Source organism: Candoia aspera, chromosome 6 (genome assembly GCF_035149785.1).
Source record: "Candoia aspera isolate rCanAsp1 chromosome 6, rCanAsp1.hap2, whole genome shotgun sequence".
Lineage (NCBI taxonomy): Eukaryota > Metazoa > Chordata > Lepidosauria > Squamata > Boidae > Candoia > Candoia aspera.
The window spans coordinates 1,708,801-1,729,236 of NC_086158.1; the positions used below are offsets into that span (position 1 = coordinate 1,708,801).

Sequence of the window (20,436 nt, forward strand, 5' to 3'; positions counted from 1 at the left end):
GCGGGCGCGGGCGGCGAGGGGCGGGCGGAGGGCGCCGAGGCGCGCCGCCCTCGAAGGGCCGCCGGTTCCGCCGGGCGCGGCGAGACTCGCGGGAGCCGCTCGGGGAAGGACGCCCGCTCGCCGCCGCGCCCGCTCCCCGCCTGCCCCGCCGCCGGCACCTGCCCGCCGCCCCCGGGATGGCCGCCGCGCCGCGGCTCGGGCTGCTGCTGCTGCTGCTGCTGCTGCCGCCGCCGGCGCGGCCGGAGCCGCCCTTCGAGGCGCTGTACGCGGCCGGGGTGGAGGCGCACTCGCGGGCGGACTTCGCGGGCGCCGTGCGCTGGCTGGAGCGGGCGCTGAGCGCCGAGCGGCGCCTGCGGGAGACGCGCGTGGGCTGCGGGCTGCGCTGCCGCCGCGAGGCGCCGCTGGCCCCGGGCCGCGCGGAGCTGCCCTTCGCCGCCGCCGTGCTCCGCCGGGCGCGCTGCCTGCGCTCCTGCCTGGCCGCCGCCGCCCGGGCCGCCGCCAGCGAGGAGGTGCGCGCCGACTTCCAGCGCCGCCTGCCCTACAGCTACCTGCAGCGCGGCTACATCCAGGTAAGGTGCGCGCGGCCGCCGGCGTTGCTGCTGCGCGGGCGGTGCGAGGCTCGGCGGAAGGGTGGGCATGCAGCCGGGGCTGAGGAAAGGCAGCCCGCCCACGGGGCCCGACTCGGTGGGGAGAGGCCCCCCCACTCCGCCCCGGTGTCTTTGGGGAGCTCCCAGGGTGGGTCCAGCAGGAGCGGGGGGCTGAAGGGAGGTGTCTTGCTCCCACTGCCCCGCCCGCTTCCCTCCCCATGCAAGGCTCACCTGATCCCTGCGCGGTGCCCCCAGGTGTGGCCCAGGTGCCCCCTTCCCAGCTGGGGAGCCCTCCTGCCCCAGGGCTGCTTGCTGCCCTCCAGTCTCTCTTCCTCCCCCGCAGCCCTTGCAAGGTTTGGATATGCCTCTGCACCCTCTCTGGGTATTTCCCAGGCCCCCCTTAGCCACCTGGAGGGGCAGCTATAACACCCTTGGCTCAAACTCATGCCTCCATCCACATGGTCTGCCCCTGCTGCCACCTCTGGGGTGTTTTCTCCACTTCCTCATGGACCCCAAATTCCCACCCTGGGAATTCCTGGTGGCCTCCCATCCAAGGGCTAACCTGGCTTGATCCTTACTAGCTTTTGAGGCAGCCAGGGTATGATCAAGATTAGCAGCCTTGAAATTAGCCAAAGCTGTAGGCCAATGTTTTTCAACCTTGGTGACTTTGAGTTGGGTGGACTTCAACTCCCAGAATTCCTCAGCTAGCATGACTGGCTGGGGAATTCTGGGAGTTGAAGTCCACCTAACTCAAAGTCACCAAGGTTGAAAACCACTGCTCAAGCCCATTGGTTACTTCACCTGTGTGCTCTTACGCTCAAGATACACAAAGAGGGATCTAGGAAAACAAGCCTGCTTTGAGTAAGCACAGGAACCAAAAATCCTGTCCCCATCCCACAGCTGAATACAAACCAGCACACACAGCATTGTGCCACAGAGTCTATGTCGTTTATAGTTCCTTCTTTTTGTAGTTATTGTTTTAAGAAGTATAATTATGACAGTAAAAACTAATACAAACTGAAAAAAACCTAAAGGAATAAAAGAAGTAGGTGCAAAAAAAAAGAAATAAAGGAAAAGAAAGATAACTTATTTATTTTAACCTTGATCATATAAACCAACTTTATATTCCTCCCTTTTACTTCTAACAATCTTGATCTTTAGTCCCTTCGAATAATGTCATAGAACTTGATTTGTTTTCATTTTTTCTTTGTCCCTTCTCACAAAATTCTTCAAAACTTTAACAAGCCTCTAAATCTTGTTATCCAGGTCACTCTCTCGGTTTGTTATTTGTATGCCCTTTTTAATTATTAAGACATCAGCTGGTTTCTTTTGTATGTCCAGTGTAACATCTTTTTCTGTGTCATTCTTGTAGCCTGTCATTTTTAAATCCACTTTCAACTCAGTCTTAATTTTGTCAGGTAGAACTTGTTCCATAACATCTTTTAAACATAGCCTATCTATAGAAGCAGACACTCTTAAAATTAACTTCTGGGTCCATTGTTGAAAAATAGCCTTCAATATGTCCAACGTTAAAATATTTTGTTTCATTCTGTGATTGTAAGTCGAGTTTGAGGGTTCTTCTCCTCTAATTGTAATCTTTAGTTCCTTCTGGTTCCCGCTAGTGTCCAATTTCTAAAGTCTTAACTTATTAGGCTTTTAAAAAAATAATTCAAAACAAAAGCATTTTTCCAAGGGAAGGATTCTTATAATTAATTCCCAAATCTTATTTCAAAACCATCTGGACCCTTAGTTCATTTATAACTTTCCAAAATCAAAAATCTAATCACCCTTTTGCTGTTTATTCTAAAAGGAAAAAAAAAATTGTAAGTCCTTGCACGTGTAATTAAAACTTTCTTTTGATAAGGATTGAAGGAAACTCACCTGGTACTGTAAAACTTGTCGATCCAAAGATTCCTAATAGCTGAAAAGAAGTTAATGAGCAATTTCAGAAAGTGATTAGAAAAGGAAGTATGCAAACTTAGTGTCCTTTCAAAGGCGCTGACTGCGGTTTGAGCAAGATAGGTATTCCCTCATCTCCCAGAGCTGTAAACCCGCCAGAGACCACTGTCTTGTGGTCTCCTCATGAGGAGCAACTGTCTGTAGCACTTGTGGGCAATCCCAAGTCCTGTCTGCGTCCGGAGAGGTTCGAAGAGTTGGTCTACTCACCAGCTCTCCATTCTTCGCTGCGGTCGCTGGCTCTGCTTTTTGCGGAGCCGTCTTCAGTCTGCCATTTCTCTCCCGGAAGTCTGTGTACTTAGGTTGACCAGGTTAACCAAGGTTAGCTGCAGACAGACAGGCAATGTGAGTGTAACCCCTACAGCTGTGGAGAATGTGATGTAAATCTTTCCTGACTGGGAACTCGTCGGGCAGACCCCAACTGAGCTCCTTAGACCTCTGACCGGGAACACTGTTTTCCTACCTTGCAAGGTTGTTGTAAGTGTTATGGGGCTGATGCATGATTTGCAGAATTGCTGGAGGTGCAGCCGGTACTGTGCGTGCAATTGTGAAATTATTATTTTCATTATGTCATCCCTGATGCCTTTGCAAGAGAAGGCCAACTGTTTGGCCCCAAGATAGAATTTCTTTTAATAGCAGCTGTGTGATGAAAAGACTGTTTTCCATTTAGATGTTTGTCTTTCAAAAAGCAGCGGTTCCAGCTTAATGAGGTCTGGGAAACCTTTCCGTCCAGGCAAATTCCTTGGTTTCTGGAAAGACAAGGGCTTCCTAATGCTCCCTTTTGTTTTTCTAGCTTTTGCTTGGGGCAGGCAAATCTGTCACATGGCATTTTGCTCCAGTTCCCGTTTTCCTGTTTTCGGCCATGCCTTTTTGCGCCTGTTGTGCCTTAATTCCTCCGTCCCCTGTGAGTGTCCATCTTCAACCTGGGAAGAGCTGCAGCCTGAGGTCCCCATCGCTGTGCCTTTGCTGGCCTTGCCACCTGGTTCCAGGGGCTGGCGCAGAATCCAGTTCGGTGTTCCCAGTCAGTGCCTGGAAGACGGGAAGGGGGTCCTGCTCATGCAATATGGTGCATGATGCATTGCCACCAGACTAAACCATAGGATTGCTTACAGGTTACGCCATCTGGATTACTGCAACATGCTCTACTTGGGGCTGCCCTTGAAGAGCATTCGGAAGCTTCAGCTGGTGCAGAATGCGGCTGCCCGGGTAGTAAATGGTGTCGGGTACTCGACACAGGTAACACCCCTTCTATGTGAGCTGCATTGGTTGCCGGTGTGCTTCCGGGTGCAGTTCAAGGTGCTGGTTGTCCGCTTTAAAGCCCTTCGTGGCTTGGGGCCGGGTTACCTGAGGGACCATCTTCCCCCAGCTGTCTCTACCCATCCAATCCGGTCCGGAGGGGTGGGTGTGCTCCGGGTCCCGTCAGCCAAGGAATGTCGGCTGGTGGGGACCAGGAGACGTGCCTTCTCTGCCACAGCGCCTGCGCTCTGGAACATCCCCCCTCCTGAGATCAGGATGGCCCCGACCCGGCTGGCTTTTCCGAAGGCCTTGAAGACCCGGCATTGTGCCTGGGCCTGGGGCCCCGAGTGCGTGAAGGGCCCCATTTCTTGGCTATATTAACATCGATGGCAATTGTTTCCTCAGCAACCATATATATCTAATTTGTATTGCTTTAAGTGTTTTATGTTTTTTATGACTGTAGGCCGCCCAGAGTCGCTTGCTGAGATGGGTGGCTGTAGAAACCAAATCAATCAATAATCAATCAATAAAAATAATAGGAGCGCAGCAGGATGTCTTTTGGTATGGATCAAACTATATATGGTTTCCATCCAAGTTCGGGAAGTGTGAATAGAGTGAACATACTTTCTCTAAAATATGTACTGGATGTATAGCCTGCTTTTCCTCTCCCAGCTCCGTCCCCCTCACTAAAGCCCTTTGAAGGAGGCCTGGCTGAAAAAGAGGAATTTCCCAGAATTTGCTCACTGTACTTAAGTGGGTAGATTTGAACCCGGGACTCCTAATCCCATACGTTACCCTCCATACAGCCCTGTTCTTGTGGAAGTGGTTGGAATCGGGCAGCATCAGCATTACAGGAAGCAGTGTGCTAGCCAGGTCAATTACAGGCGGTGCACAACAGACTGAATCTGCATAGGGTTAACCTTGGTGGGAGTTTGTGGTTTAGCATGTGCAAAGGGGTTAGTTCTGCATCCAGGACCAGGTGGGTAACATTTGTATCTGGCCTCTAAAGTTTGCCTTTTAACTGGCATTGCAGAACCTTAGATTTATAGAGCTGGAAGGGACCTCAGAGGTCATCTAGTCCAGCCTTCTGTGATATGCAGGAAAACCAGTTGAACCATACTCGAGAGGTGGCCCTCCAGACATGGAGAGGAGGGGATGGGCTGTTCCACGCTGCACAGCGATGAGTCAGTTCGTAAGGAATGTATCAGTGCAACTTTTTCAGACCTCTTTAAAAGTCTTGAGCATATGTATCGGAGGGGGGGGAGGAAGTGATGTGTGTGTCATGACGTGTGGAGCAATGACCTCGTGAGGCACCACGTGATGATGTCATGACTTGCAGCTCCAAGACGTTGTTGTGGCTTCTCCTGGGCAGCAGTGGTGGGGGGATTTCCTCCCTTCAAAAACAGGGTCTTTGAACACCCCCCCCCCACTCTGTTGGCTAAATTTTGGCTGGCCACTATGCCACCCGTTCTTGGCCACTTCAGGAAAAAACCTGTGGGCATTTGCAACATCTGGAATCCACCTCTAGGCCACAGAAGGAGGATAACAGTTGAAACAAAATGCAAACAAAGTCCAGTGAAAACAAGGACGTTTAAAGGATTGAAAAGTACCAAACTCAGCTCAGAGGTAGCCGTGGCATCCACTCAGTATGCTAAGGGGGGGGTGTCAATCTTGGTTTGTTTGGGGCTTAGCCTGTGGTGTGGCTTGGTTTGCACTTCAGTCTATTTGGGGAACCCAGAACACAGCCTGCTGAGCTGGTGATGGGCACGCGGCTTAGGCCCTGAGAAAGCTCTGGACGGGCATTAGCTTCAACTCCTGAGATTCTCAGATAGGCTGCCCCTGCCCCAAGAGCTTCACTGCCCCTGACCCAGAGGGGTGCTCATCGTCAGCCCCGCACTGAAGCTCTTGGGGCAGGGGCAGTCTATCTGAGAATCGCAGGATGGGCCAGCCTGAACGGGCATAAAAGCCACAGCATGTCCTTGCACGGGGCAGGACCAGCCCCTCTCCTCCTCCCACCTTGCAGATGCCGCCCTTCCCTGCTGGCAGCCCTTTGGCAGAGAAAGGGCTGCAGCAGTTCTGTTCGCCCCAGCACCCCGCGGGCTCAGCTTCTTTTAAGGGCAGCAGGTTAGGGCAAGCGTCCTGAAGGCTTCTCCCACCGGGGTGGGGAAAAACCTCTGGGCCTGGAAGCTCCTTGTCCGACCAAGCCACCTCCTTCAGAGGCAAGGCCTTCCGTGAGCTGCAGCTGCCACTAGCGCAGCTCTCCTCCTCTAATGCCAGCTGGGTGGGGTGGGCTCTGCAGCTTTCTCCGCCCGGGAAAACGCAACGGAAAAGCACCCTTCCGAAACGGTTTGCCTTTTGCAGAGGCCACGCGGTGCCTGGAACGCACCTCCTGCTTTTGGCGTGGCTCTCGGTTGGCCGGTGGCTTCCAGGACAGCCCCCCTCCCACCCCTCGGCTGGAGATCGCGCTGACGTGGAAAGCAAAACAGGCTGGCTCTGCCCAGGATGCCCAGCAGCACAAAGCTGACGCGGGTTCCTCTGTGGGAGCCCAGCCCTCGTCTTCACTCTCAAGCGACCAGGTTTAGTTATTGCTGAACCACGTTATGCCGCCATGTTAAGCCGTTGCCCGAGTCCCTTTTGTTAAGTGAACCCTGGAGTTATTCTGACCTTGTCAGAAGGTAAATCTGGAACCTCGCTAGACAAAGGCCGTCAAAGTTCTACCCCCCTAGAGCGTTCTTACAGTCCAAAGTAAGTCTGTTCTGTAGCAGGTTAAAGCAGAGGACCAAAGGGCTGGAGGGGACCTTGGAGGTCTTCCAGCCCACCCCCAGCCCAGGGCAGGAATTTTCAGACCCGTTGGAAGACTTCAGGGACATCGGTAGATCCTCACCTGGAAGCCTGGGCCGGGCAGGATGGATTAGAGGGGCTGAGTGCCAGGCAGGCTAACAGGTGCTTGAGGGCAGAACAGGGATTACGTTTTGTTAATTTGGGGTTAGCAGATTATGTAAACCCACCATCCGTGTTTCTTGGTTTGGGGATGTTGGAAACACTTGAGACTTTCTGTTCCTGAACCAGGGTCCTTAGCCCGCCACCCAACCCCACAGCCATTGGCTGTGTTCTCAGCACATGCTTCATCACGGGACTTGGAAACCCAGCAGCTGCGTCCACACAACATACTAAATTCACTTGGGGTTAGTATTTCTCTGGTTCAGATGGTTACGTGAAGCCAGCCCATTGGGTGAGGTGGTGGCCCAGGGTCTTGTTTAAACCCAGAATATGGGTTCATTCAGTAAATAGATTGAGCACGTTGGGAAAACCCGGCCCTTTATTCAGACATAAATTCACTGAATGAAATGGAGCTTCCTTCCAAGCAGGATTGCATCGTTAGGCTTGTCGGATGGTGGTTTTGTGGTGGGGAGGTGGGCTGATGGTGGGCTGATGGTGGGTTGATGGAACGATGACAAGCCATTGTTTTAATGATGTAAAATAGCTGCAAAGGATAAATAACTTATTTTGTAAGAACTGCTCAGAATAGGAAAAAACAACATTCTGCCCTTTAATCTCAACGCATGGCGAATTTCCATCCCCTGCAAGCCCTGTGCAAGGATGGGAGCCCAGAATTTCAGTGGGTTTTATGTCCTGGAGTCCCTTTGGAAGAGCATGTGGGCCTGGCAGGAAGTGAGATAAACTGTGTGCACATATCCAGGGTGCAGACTGCTTGGTGCCTTTGCAAATTAAAGGGCTGGGGAGAAAGTTGTCAAGGAGATGGGGAGAACCCGTCTCCCTGAAAGCTTTCTCCCCAGCCCTTTAATTTGCAAAGGCACCTTATTTTTTGCTGCCTCCCTTTTCTTCCCCCTGACGCCGTCTCTGCCCTCTCACAGTTTCTGCAGCCCTTTCGGCTGCAGCTGGCCCAGGTTGCACCCGGGCCCAGGAACTGTTCTGGCCCATCTGTCGCCTTGAGTGAAACTGGGTGCGTCCCTTCGCACGTCCCAGAAAGGCCAAGAAGGCTTTCTCCAGCACATCAGATCCCCATCCGGGGGAGTCCCCAGCTCTTTCTCCCAAGGTCTGATTAGCCAAGCAGGGATGACTAGCGCAGCCTCCCTGGAGTCAGCAGGCGCTCGGCCAAGGACAGCAAGCTGGGATTTTTCATGGGAAAGTTGAAAGGTCCCTCCTCAGAGGAGCCGTTCTTTGCATTCATCCTGCTTGAGTTTCTCTTACCCAGTGCCTCCAGGCCTGACCAGGATGTTATTAATCCAACCACTTCCCAACACTGACTGACTGACTGACTGACTGACTGACTAAGTGCCAGCAAGTCAGTGTCAACTCTTAGTGACCTCATAGATTTTCTCCATGATGATCTGTGTCTAACCTGGTCTTCCAATGGTTTACCCATCACCACTGTAATTCAGTCCATCCCCCTTGCCTCTGGCCGTCCTCCTCTTCTCTTTCCTTCCACCTCTCCCTGCATTATGGACTTCTCAGAGGAGCTGGGTCTTTGCACCGATTGACTGATTGATTGATCAGTTGATTATGTGCCATCAAGTTGGGGTCAACTGCTAGTGACCATATAGTTAGACCTTCTCCAGGGTATCTGTCCCTAACTTGGTCCTTCAGGTCTTCCAACTGTGCCCCCATCACCACCACAACTGAGTCCATCCATGTTGCTGCTGGTGGTCCTCTTCTTCTCTTTCCTTCCACCTCTCCCAGCATTGGAGCCTTCCCAGAGAGCTGGGCCTTTGCAGAATGTGTCTGAAGTCAGGTAATTTGAGCTGTGGAGTCAGATGTTCCCCAGTTGGGTAATGAAACATCTGCAAGCAAACAATCAAGCTCGAGAGTGCAAGGACTCCACAGTTCAACCCTGAGCTCCAGAGATTCTCTTCTATAGGATAATTTGAGCCTGGTCTGTGCCTTGAGTGAGAATTCTGGGTTGCTTTGTTCAATGATCTAAGGCTTTGTTTTCCTGGCTGTCCACAGTCTTCTCAGGAATCTTCTCCAACACCAAAGTTCAGAAGGGTCAGTTTCCTCCTATCCTGCTTCTTCAAAGTCCAACTTCCGCTTCTGTGCAGTGAAACCACTGCCTGCATGATTCTGTGGGTACAGACACCTCCTGCACACTGTTTAAGCATTCCCTTGGCAGGGTCAGCACCTGCTAACCTTGGCTGATCCCAGAAAGGCTGAGCAGGATCAAATGTAGTTGCAGCCTGGATTAGCACATTAGCCTGTTCGGCAGATCCCAAAGGCAATCCAGAACTGCAGAACTGAATGGGATCCCGAATGGACATCCGGCCCAACCCAGTTTCACCTTAACGGGTGGTCGAATACACTGGCATTATTCTGCTGCACCACCGAGTGATTTGTTTGGTTTAGGCCCCTGCAAGGGTTGTGTGAGCCCAACCAATTGTGTTTTATTCAGTATCAGTACAAACCACGGTATAGCACTTTGGGTGTGTTGGGCAGAAGACCTGTTTGTGTCTCCTGTAAAGGAGGGATGGGAGGGCAAAGATGGTAGCCTGCATTAATTACCTGTGTTCACACAACTCACTTCGCCAGGGCAAGTAAAGACCTTGTGGCTGCATCTGCCCAACCAGCTTGGGATAGAACTTGGCTTGTTTAATTTGTTGCGTGAATGCAGCCCATTCACTTAGCCAGTTAGGAAGTTGGTTAATTCGGTTATAAGCGTGCTGTGTGCACAGAGCCCGCCAGTATTATGACGGAAGGCCAGTCATGGCAAATTGCCGTGAAATTTGCAAGCAGATCACTAGATGGGATGTTCAGAACTCCAGTGTCTCCTGGTATTTCATGAGGATTCAGCCCGGTACTTTCTCGAGGCTTTTAAAATTGCAGGTTGACATGAGACTTTTCCTCTGGTTCTTGACCTGTTGTTCTGATTCGTAGGGCTGCTCGCTCTGCTGCAGAAAACAAGTAATTGTGGGTCTGTTGCAGAATTTATGTAATTCCCTGGCAATTGTTCTTCAATGATTATACACAGGCAATAGAAGAATGAAAGAGAAAGGAATTCCTGGCTGTTCCCCAGCTTAGCCCAACTGTAACTGGGATAAATAGCACCGTGTTGTGAAGAGTTAAAATTAATTGCGGGACAGAAATAAAACCTGGAGAATCTTAGTCCCTCGCTGGACGCATCTGCTCTGCGGGGATCTCAAAAATCCAGGCACTGAGTGTCAGGCTTCTTCTTTCCAGCACAAAATTGCCCCTGAAATGCTAAAAAGGGTTATTAGCAAATAACCATATGTCATCTTTGCCTTCCAAATACCCAGACATCTGAATTCCTTAAATTATATGCTGCTCCATTGGGGTTTGGAAAATTCCTTCTCCCGTCTCTCGGCCCTTTCTGCTCCATCTCAAGCCATCTGGGAGCCGCAGCAAATTAGCTATAGTTTCACCCCCCAATTACTGCGCAGAGTGGAGCTGCCTGGAGTTAATGAAACCATTCGCCCTACAGGGAGGGTTTTCAGCCACAGTCAGAGGACTTTTAAACATTTCATTTATAAAATCAAAAACTTTGTTTTTTTGCAGTCATGGTGAGAGATGACTGTGAGTGCACAGAGAAGGCAATGAAGGGGCATTTCTGTGCTATGCCTCCTTTTTAAAACCCAACTCAGTCTTTAATCTCCCTGGCAAGTAATTGGATGGAAAGAGAGAGAAAGAGAGAGAGAAGATGGATGGATGGATGGATGGATGGATGGATGGGCTAGACAGATAGGTGGATAGATGATAGATAGATAGATAGATAGATAGATAGATAGATAGATAGATAGATAGATAGATAGATAGATAGATAGATAGATAGATAGATGGTAAATAGACAGGCAGACAGATACGTTTTCTCAGAGCTGTCCCCAGACCTTATCTACCCTGGTTTTCCATCTAAGAACTAACCAGGCCACACACTTAGGTTCTTGAGGACAGCCAAGGTCATCTGGCTCTGGTCATCTGCAGTGGACAGCAGTTAAAATAACCTCTGCTTCCTCATGCAGTAACCTGCTGTTCTGCCTGGTTGGCAAGATGATTCTGGATAGGATTGAACGGCCTGTTTTTTCTGTCCCACGTGACCCAGTGTGGCCTTGGACCACAGGGAGAAGAAAGCAGATGTTTCCTCCTCCTCCCCCTCCCGGTGTGCGCATGATGGGAGAGCTGCAGATCCCATCAGCTTCTTCATGGCTTCTGAAATTCTTTCTGCACATCTTCATGGCAGAATTTTGCTTGTGAATTTTTGCAGCATCCGCCAAATCTTCAGAGAAGCCGGATGGCTCTCTCTCCCTCACTCGGGTCCATTTGGGGCTTGAGGCTATTGAGTTAAATGGCTTGCCAGTTTTCCAGCTGTGGACGGCACTTTGGATGATGGTGATTTATAGCTGCCCCATTCCAAAAGACTCTGGGTGGCCTACAATACCCCATAAAACATAACCACGAGAAGCCCCCCCCCCAATGGTTGTGATGCAGAGAGGAAAAAAATGCACGTTTTCTGTAACTGAACCTGGCGAAAGTATTGAAACCTCACTGGAAGCAAGGCTCAAGTCTAAGGGAAAAGGAACCCAGAAGAAGAGAAGCAGCCAGGCCTAAACCTGCCAGTAAAAGAATAAATGGAATTGTCAAAACAAGTTTGAAAAAAATCGCTCATCAGACCACCAGCTTAGGGTGTGCGCATTAAAAAGGGGCATTGCTGGCCAAGCTCTTTGTGCTGAATTTTCCGCTCCCGCCATAGCCACCACCTCTGTCCCCCTCTGGCCTGGCTGTTCCTTGGCTTCTCACAGCTGTCTGAAAGACCCTGTTCTCGTGGTATGACAGCTGGTTCTCACAGGGCCAGAAGGAAACAACCTGATGCTGCATCAGGAGGGAGGGAAGCTCTCATTCCCTGCCCGAGCAAGCGTCGTTTCTAGTTTGAACTCAACCCCAAAGCTTTGGAATTGTCTGTTGGTCAGGAATTAGGGGTGTACTGAGCAAGGGGTGGCTGGAAGAATCATACTGAGAAGTTGGAAATATGGTATTATTCCAGATGTTAAGGGAAACGGGTAGTCCGTTTTGGAAAAGGCCATATTTTCTACTCATCAAATAATGAAGCAATTTGTGTTTCTATGGCAGAGATTTTGTCATAATTTATAATAATATTTTGTACTGATTATATTACCATTGTGTATTTATTAGTGAACTAGTGACTATTGATAAATACAAGTAGTGCTCACTTAACGACCATTCGTTTAACAATAGTCTGAAGTTACGACGGTAAAAATGGTCGTAAAATCCGGCCTGGTCACATTGTGACTCGCTCAATAACTGCAACGCATAACAACCACTTTTCCAGTCCCTATTGTGGATGTTAAGTGAGGAATACCTGTATAATATATAAGGTAGAATTTTTTCCCATTTTTTCCCCCCTTTTTCTTTTCTGTCTTTGGGTTGTTTCTACTTTTTGTTCTTTTTGTTTGTTTGTTTTAGTTTCTATTAATTTTTGTATTTAATGTTAAAGTTTGTTTTGCTGATTGTGTATGTTAAAAATGCTAAACAAAAATAAAAAAAGATAACGTTTTCTAGTCTTTTACACAAAGTGGGTGGGGGAAAAGGAAGCAAGAAATCCGATCCTTATAAATAGGACTTGCATTTGATACTCAGCTGTTGCTGGAATTCTTCCATAATGACTTCTTAGTTTAGTTTAGTTTTAATGATAAATCATTCATCAGAAGTTCCTGGGTTCTTTATTTCCAGTGTTCAGGCACTTCTGCTGAGGAGACGCTTGATGATGAGAGACATTTTTTTTTCCCTGATAGGAAGTGAAAATGCCAAGGAGAGTTTTACCTCCGTAAGTTCTACCTTTTGTCAATAAAAGTGCAAAACTCCTGTTTTCCATTGCTCTGACATCAGTTCTGACAAAAGTTAGTGTTCAGGTTGCCAAACAGAGGTTAAAAATAAAGGGCATTCAGAGCATTCATGTTCCAGCATTTGCATGAACCCATCAGTGGCTTTCCACCTAGAAGTGCCTGGTCTTCAGCCAAGCAGCGCCAGGACTTCTCGAATCGGACTGGGGTTATTGCTGCAGTTAGGAGCAACAGCTGGCTCCCAGGTAGACTGCTGCTCTTGTGATGCTTTGCCTTTGCGATGCTCAACCTGGAAGCAGCAGCTCTTGCCCCCTTGGGAGCTCCAGAGGTGGCATGCAGAGTTGCCAATCGGGAGGTGGTGGTGGGCACTTCCGCCAAGGCCACAAAGCTTGTTCTGGATCCTCAGATTTGCCCCTTAGTGACCGGACTGAACAAAGAACGCTTTGCACAAAATAGTTTGCCTGCAAAGCAGAGGTGGCGACCAGGCTGGGCTTGGGAACAAAGACGGCTTTGTGTTTGATAGACGGCGGGACAACGGGGGCCTGAGTTTCCACGCGGCACGATTCTGCATTTGAGTGTGGAACACCTGCTTGACCCCGGCCTCTTTGCTCAAGGCTTCGTTTTGCTTCTTTGAGTTAGCATTTGATGCCAAGTACAAACCACCTAGCCGTAGGCATGGAAGAATCCTGTGTGCCAGACCCCCTCACGCCAGGTTTTAAGAAGGACTTTGAGAAATTGGAACAGGTTCGGAAAAGAGCAACAAGGAACGAACTGCTAGGAGAAGAGAATGCAGGAGCTGGGCGTGTTTAGTCTTGAGAAGAGAAGATGGGGGGCGAGACAGGTTTGCACTTTTGAGGTATCTGGAAGGACATCACAGAAGAGAGATGCTCTCTGTTGTTCCAGCACACGGGGCTCTTCCAGAGCTGGATTCTGTCACCCAAATCAGTTCTGCCTTCTATTTACACTTGGCCGGGTGTGAACACAATTCCAACAATGCAACCTTTTCAATATAACATTCCCTTTTTGAAGCTTGGGATAGCCCAGTGTTTCTCAACCTCGGCCACTTGAAGACGTGTGGACTTCAACTCCCGGAATCCCCCAGCCAGCCACGAATTCTCGGAGTTGAAGTCCACACGTCTTCAAGTGGCCGAGGTTGAGAAACACTGGGATAGACTATCTTGTTCTAGCTTCCTTTCTGACCAGGCTTCAGGATTCAGAACTGGGCAACCATGGACCTCTTCTCCCGTCGTGCTGGGCACCCAACTGGCAGCTGCAGATGAAGCTGAACATCCCCGTCAGCTGGTTGGAAAGCTTGTGGTTCCCTGTCTGTGGAAAGCCTTTGTGAGCCCTGAGGGGCCTTCTTGGTGGGACAGAGTCAGGACCAGATGGGCAGGAAGAGGTTGCTGGCAGGTGGGGAAGCGGGGATGAGAAGTTGGCGTTTGAGCTGATTCCAAGTTGGCTTTTGACCGGGACGGGTTTGGAGGGATGGGCTGGTTGCTGAGCAGGCCCAGGCATTGCTCCTGGAAGGCAGAACCTGGCAGTTGAACACATAGAAACGTGGAAATATGCCATTTATCACGATGGAGGACGTGACGCTCCCTTAGTTACTCCACGTACCGTCTCCTTCGTTTGGGATGGATTTGCATCTTAGCTGAATTGCGCCGCCTCTGATCTGTCACCCCCCAGGCGGCAGCTGGGGATGGGTCTGTCGGCCGACGTAAATAGATCCATCTGCCCATGTGGTGGAAGGCTCACAGTAGAAGGCTGGATTATAAAATCGGTAGAGATCGTGGAAAGGGCGAAGCCGACCAGTTTGGTGAGGGAAAAAACAAGAAAGACTTTTTTTGAAAGACTGGAAGCCTTATAGGGACTTTTTGCAGAAAGAAGAAGAGACTGAGTTGACAATTTATGGATCAGGGGATTAAAAAGGGTTAACGAGGGAGGGGAAAAAGTAAGATGGCAATTACTCAATAGATAGAAGGGCGGGAGTCTATGTTTTCTTTTTCTCTGTATTCTTTTGTATTGAAAAATCCATCCATCCATCCAGCATGCCAGGAGGAATCCTTCTTAATGACCTGCTCAGCTTTTTATATTCAGGGATTCTGTATGTACTGTGTTTAATGCAAGCTGGCTGGGGAATTCTGGGAGTTGAAGTCCACACCTCTTAAAGTTCCCAGGGTTGAGAAACCCTGCCATACAGACTAGAAGCAGATTTGTTCCCCTCCAAAGCTCTCTCTGTCCTGAGTAGCCTTTCAGCTGGTATTGTGACCTTTGCCACCACTGCCCTCTCCAAGACAAGCCCCCGCAGGGTGGAGACATCAGAGGTTGCAACCAGGAGGGGTTGATGAGTTGTGAAAGCTGCTGCTTGCTCAGAGTTGGCACATTTGGAAAAAAAATATATATTATTTTATTTTACTTTATTTTCTATCCCACCTTTATTATTTTTATAAATAAGGCGATGTCATGAGTACTGATGGTGAGCAGGAGGGGGCCCCTATCCAGGGGGGAAAACGCATGCGTAGCACTGAGGAATTAAGCGGCCATTCAGAGAGACACAGATCAGACCCGCCTTAACCTTTGGGGTTTGTCTGTCTGGGTTTTTTCCACGCTTCTTCAGTTTGTTGGGATTTTCTGTCTACTGTAGCAGTAATAAAGCACTAGAGACCTACTCCTCGTCTCGGCGTGGTTCCTGGCTGTTAGGACAGGCGGTGAACATACCTAATACTCCTCCTTCCTCCTATTTTAAAAATTTAAAAATATTTAAAAATCCAAGGCGGAAGCCTTTTGCCTCAGGGTCCCAGAGGAAAGGGTCCCTGATCCATCCTGGCTGGGTCACATTAGCACTGGAAACACCTCGCCAAGTAGAGGTGCCCAGATCCAAACAGATGATCATCTGTTAGGTTTTTACCTGCTTTCCCATATATCTAGCAGGCTAATTCCTGGAGGTTGGGGCAACGGGTGACTTTGAATTGTACTGTAATTCTGTTTGCGCCGTGTTTGATTTCGTTTGTGGGTCACCGGGCAATCTTTGTGCCAAAGGGCAGGGCAGAGAAAAGAGAAAAATACCAATTCTGCCCATGTTGGTCTAGGGCCTGGCAATTAGATATCTGCAGACTGAAATTCTTTAGAATTGGCTAATGAATGACCTGTCTTGAGGGACACTGTTTCTTCACAAGCTTTGATTCCTCTGCAAAACATAACACTAGAAAATAACTTGTCCCAGAGAGTGAATTTATATGTGGACTTGTTTTGAAAACTCTGGACCCCTGCTATTTTAATCAACACACTTTTTTTTTTCCATGGCTATTTCCAGAACTCTTCTGTCCTGGATGAGTTACAAAAATGCTTTGCAAAGGTCTTTGAAGAGTCCTGGCTTTTGAGAAAGCTTACACTAAAACTCCATCCCAAATGGCAATTTCGTCTGGCTCCTGGTTTGTAAGTGCAGAGATTTACTCCCAGGCTACTCCAAACATATGTTAAGTTACACCAGTGTTTCTCAACCTCAGCAACTTTAAGATGGGTGGACTTCAACTCCCAGAATTCCCCAGCCAGCATGTTGAAGTCCACACATCCTGAGTTGGATGTATAAGACTGAGTTACACCAATGGCATTAACGAGAGCCAGGAATTAACAGGCATCTCTGTGTTTTTGTAGCTTGTCGTCTTCAGGAATTTCAAACTGTCTTGCACAGGTTTAGAGCCTGTTCTCTTTTTAAGACAGTAACTTCCAAACCAAGTCCTCCCGTGGGAAGCAACATATGGAAAATGTATTGATATGACTGGTGGTATTGTTGGAGCTGCTAGCTTGAAGCAAAAATCTTGCTGTCAGTTAGTTGGTGGGGGCCTTGAGCCCTGAAAGGGTAGGGACTAGAAACCTGTTCTCAAGATGGAGACGGAACTGTGGGTATGTGCAGCCCCCACATCTCTCCCTCTTTATCCATTTTTGGCAGAGCATCCAATGGGCCCAGAATCCGCATCATCTGGTTCTTTCTCAAGAGAGAGAGATGGTGGAATGGGACTGGAATTTTGGTTGCTAAGTGAAGTGGTCCTTAAGCGAATCCAACCCAATTTTATGACCTTTTTGAGACTGTTGTTAAGTGAATCACCATGGGCATTAAGTGAACCACATGGTCTTTAAGCGAATCATGCAGTTCCCCATTGATTTTGCTTGTCAGAAGCTGACTGGGAAGGTCAAAAATGGTGATCACGTGACCACGTGATGCTGTGACAATCGTAAATGCAAACCGGTTACCAAGTGCCCAAATTGTGCTCACCTGACTGCGGGGATGCTGCTACAGTCGTAAGTGTGAGGACCAGTTGCAAGTCAGTTTTTTCAGCACTGTCATAAATCCGAACCCTCGCTAAATGAATGGTTGTTAAGCAAGGACTACCTGTGGCTGCAGTGAGCTGTGATGATGGCAAAATGAGAACGTGCCCAGAAAAGTCGTTGTCCCTTGAGGTCCCCTTGGGAGCAAATGAGGACCCCTGACTTCTAGCCGGACCATCAAGGCTTGACTGCCAGGGTTCAAAATGCTCCTCAGGGACAGATGTATTTTCCAAAACATCCACAAGTAGCTGGACTCCCGGCCCCTGCGTGCGTGCAGTTTCCTGGGCAGCCAAGATGGTTCGTCCTTGCCACCTTTGACTACGTTCTCTGTTTTCTAAACATTCCTCTTGCAATTTTACACATCACCGTGAGCAAGATGGATCATCTTTCTAAGCTTGCCATGATGTCGCTTTTTACAGCTGGGTCAGGTACAGCCTGGGTGGATGCATTTGCACAACACTGGACGCTTAATCAGTTTTTGATTTCTTTGGGGACCCTGCTTCACGTTTAATCGCTGTAGGTCTTACGGGAACTGACCCCGAGCTTGGTTTGACTGAGGAGAGAGGCTGAGCTGTGAACTCTGCAGTCAAGTTTCCCTTCTTAAAAAAATAGTAGTAATCCCTGCTCTGAAAAGGTGAATAGCTTTGGGCTGGCCTTGGCAGGAGCGTTGGCTGTTACTGGGGGCGGGTGAAATGGCGGAATAGAGGTTGCACGGTGCAGGGGGGTCCCAGCCGTTCTCCTCCCCCGTGGCAAGCCCCCTCTCCGAAGGGGACCCTGAGGTTGGGGTGGGTGGAGGGGTGGGTGGGAATTAGGGGTGGATAAATCGGCCCATTTCGGCTTCTCCCCGGTAGGGCTGCCCTTGAGGTCTTCTTCCCCCGCTGCAAAGACGGGGGTGGATTCTTTTGAAAAGCAGAAGCAGATCCGCCTCCTAGGGGGGAGACCCTTCTCCTTGCCAGGGCCCCGGGCGAGGGGTGGAGGTAGGGCTGCTGCTTTGTGCTGTCATGGAACAGTCCCCTCCTTTGCCAGCAGGCACCCTGGCCCCAGGGTGGGGGGGCTGGGAAGGGCGCATTTGGGGCAGGCGCACTCGCTTGGTCTTGTGAAACCCCAGGGAGGGGGATGGGAGGGAAACAGCTGAGATTTCTCCCTACAAGACACACATCAGATGGAGATGGGGTGTGTGTGTGTGTGTGTGTGTGTGTGTCCTCCTCCCCCCCTCCCCCTCCCACTGGTCTCAAATTTACCCTCCAGGGTCTTCTCCGTTTTCAGTTCCAGGAAGTCTGCCCTGAACTCTCTGTGGTTTTTATTGCTCAAAATAAGCTTTTTCTTCTTCCTTCCTAACACTGAATATTCGACGGGGGGCCGTAGGAGCAGGGGGACAAAGGCCTGTAGAGCGTGCTTGCTGCAATTCCGTAAGAGAACTCCCGGCCACTGAACGTGGCCATGGCTTTGAATGCGACAATCCCTTTTCCAAAGGCAGAAGCTTCCTCAAGTTGGGCTTGACCACTGGTGAGGCTCAGGCGTGCCCACTTGGTTTGCTTGGCAGCTGTGCAGAAGGGACTTGCCCTGGCCTCCTTCCTGACCTAGCTGTTTTCCTGGTGGTCTCCCATCCAAACACCAATCAAGCCTGACCCAGCTTAGGGCTTTTCGACAGCAGCCATGGTGGCCAGGCTTTCAGATCCTTTCGAGCAGGGGCCTCTGCAGGGTGTGGCCAAGATGGAGCCGTGCCAGTACGCCCACAGGTGGGGCTTCAAGTGCACCATTGTGGCTGCCATCTTGACTTTTTTTACCACACCCTGCGGATGCCCCAAAGCAGTGGCAAGGCTGTTTGTCTGCAGAAGGAGCATAGCGGTGTGTTAAGATGAAATGATTGGAAAAAAAGGCTGATTTTTTAAAACCTCAGCAGATCCATAGCCCAGATTTACCCCATTAGTGCCACAATCGCTTCTTTGGAAGAGGGTTTCAGAAGCTTTTACTCCCCACTGAGGTCGTGTTCTCGGGGTCCCTGCATGTCTGAATTCCTGAAGCCCCCCAAAGGATTCCCATGGGGCCGAGCGGCTCCTCTGTCTCCCGAGGGCTTTTTCCGTGGCAGACGGGGGTGAGGCCAAGCGGTGGTCCTTCTGCAAGGGACGAGCAGAGCCTGAAATAAAAAGGGAGGGAACCGTTGGCCGCAGCCCCTTCCACCTTGGAAAGAGAATCCGGCTTCTGCCAGGCACCGCAGCTGGGAGAGGAAGTGGCCTTGACACGGGCAGGGTGTGGGGAAGCGGTGACCCGTTGTGCTTTGGGCTTTCCAGGGCCAGACCTGATCGGTGTACCCTCGGCAATTTGTGCCCAGGCCTGCTGGACCCAAAGGTGCCCCACAGCTTAGAGGGTGCCGTATCTAGACTGCAAAAATCAAGGAGCCTGCGAGAGAGCAGGCGCACTTTCCGGCCCTCTCACGCAGCCCGGCTCCGGTCACTGCAAGACCTGTGCCCGGGCAGCGGTGAAGCCAATTCCCCTGGCAGAGGCTCAGAGGCGTGTGCTTAGTCTACTATGCGCTGAGCCCGGGGCTTGAAAGCGCTGCTGGGCACACGGTCCACCGCTCTGGAGGCTGGCTCTGCTCAATCCGAGCGGTTCCCGTGTTTGCCCAGAGACCGCATGGCATGGAAGTTGGTCCAGAGAACTGAGTTGTGCTTTTCCAAGTGGGATAGGGTTGGAATTGACTCGGGGTCACTTATCTGAGCCAGAACTTTTTAACCCAACTCTCTTTAAAAGGCAGAGAAATCGGAGGAAGTGATTCCCTCCTCCTCCTGTCCCCCCCCCCAATAAAAGACTGTTTTCCTTCCGCTTGAAAATGGAATCTAATGCTACAGACAGGCAGATTCCAACTGAACGTAAAAATGAAAAGAAAAGAGTAGGAGACATTTGGAAAAGGAACTAATGACCCAGAGAGATTGGGGGCTCCCCTTCAGGAGATGGGTTCAAGCAGAGGCTGGATAGCCATCTGTTGGGGGTGCTTGAATTATGATGTCTGCCCTGAGAAGGGGGTGGCCTGGGTGGCCTCTAGGGCCCCCTCCAACTCAGGGATTACGTGAGTAACAAAAAATACTGATGATTTTAAAAGTTGGACTCCGAGATGGAAACTATCTGTACACGTGTGAACATCGCACCAACAAGACAAGTGACATCGTGGTCCCCCTTGAGTCATTCTGATTAGATTAATTGAATGGATAATGACATCACTGTGGCTTGCCAGGAGGCTGCGAGTTCTAGTCCCGCCTTAGGCCTGAAAGCCGGCTGGGTGGCCTTGGGCCAGCCCCTCTCTCTCAGCCCAAGAGCCAATCAGGCGTGGTAGGAGAGTTCTAGTCCCGCCTTAGGCACGAAAGCTGGCTGGGTGACCTTGGGCCAGCCCCTCTCTCTCAGCCCAAGAGCCAATCAGGCGTGGTAGGAGAGTTCTAGTCCCGCCTTAGGCACGAAAGCCGTCTGGGTGACCTTGGGCCAGCCCCTCTCTCAGCCCAGCCCACTGCACA

At 50.3% G+C, this 20,436-nt stretch overlaps 1 protein-coding gene across 1 annotated transcript in view; it reads left to right on the forward strand.

The window, feature by feature from the left end:
• Positions 1 to 228: 228 nt before the first annotated feature.
• P3H2 (prolyl 3-hydroxylase 2) overlaps positions 229 to 20,436 on the forward strand; it is an 80,088-nt gene continuing 59,880 nt past the window's right edge. Inside the window, exon 1 of the mRNA XM_063306237.1 lies at positions 229 to 569. The gene's annotated coding sequence lies outside the window, so the exon portion shown is untranslated. The remainder of the gene's footprint in view (positions 570 to 20,436) is intronic.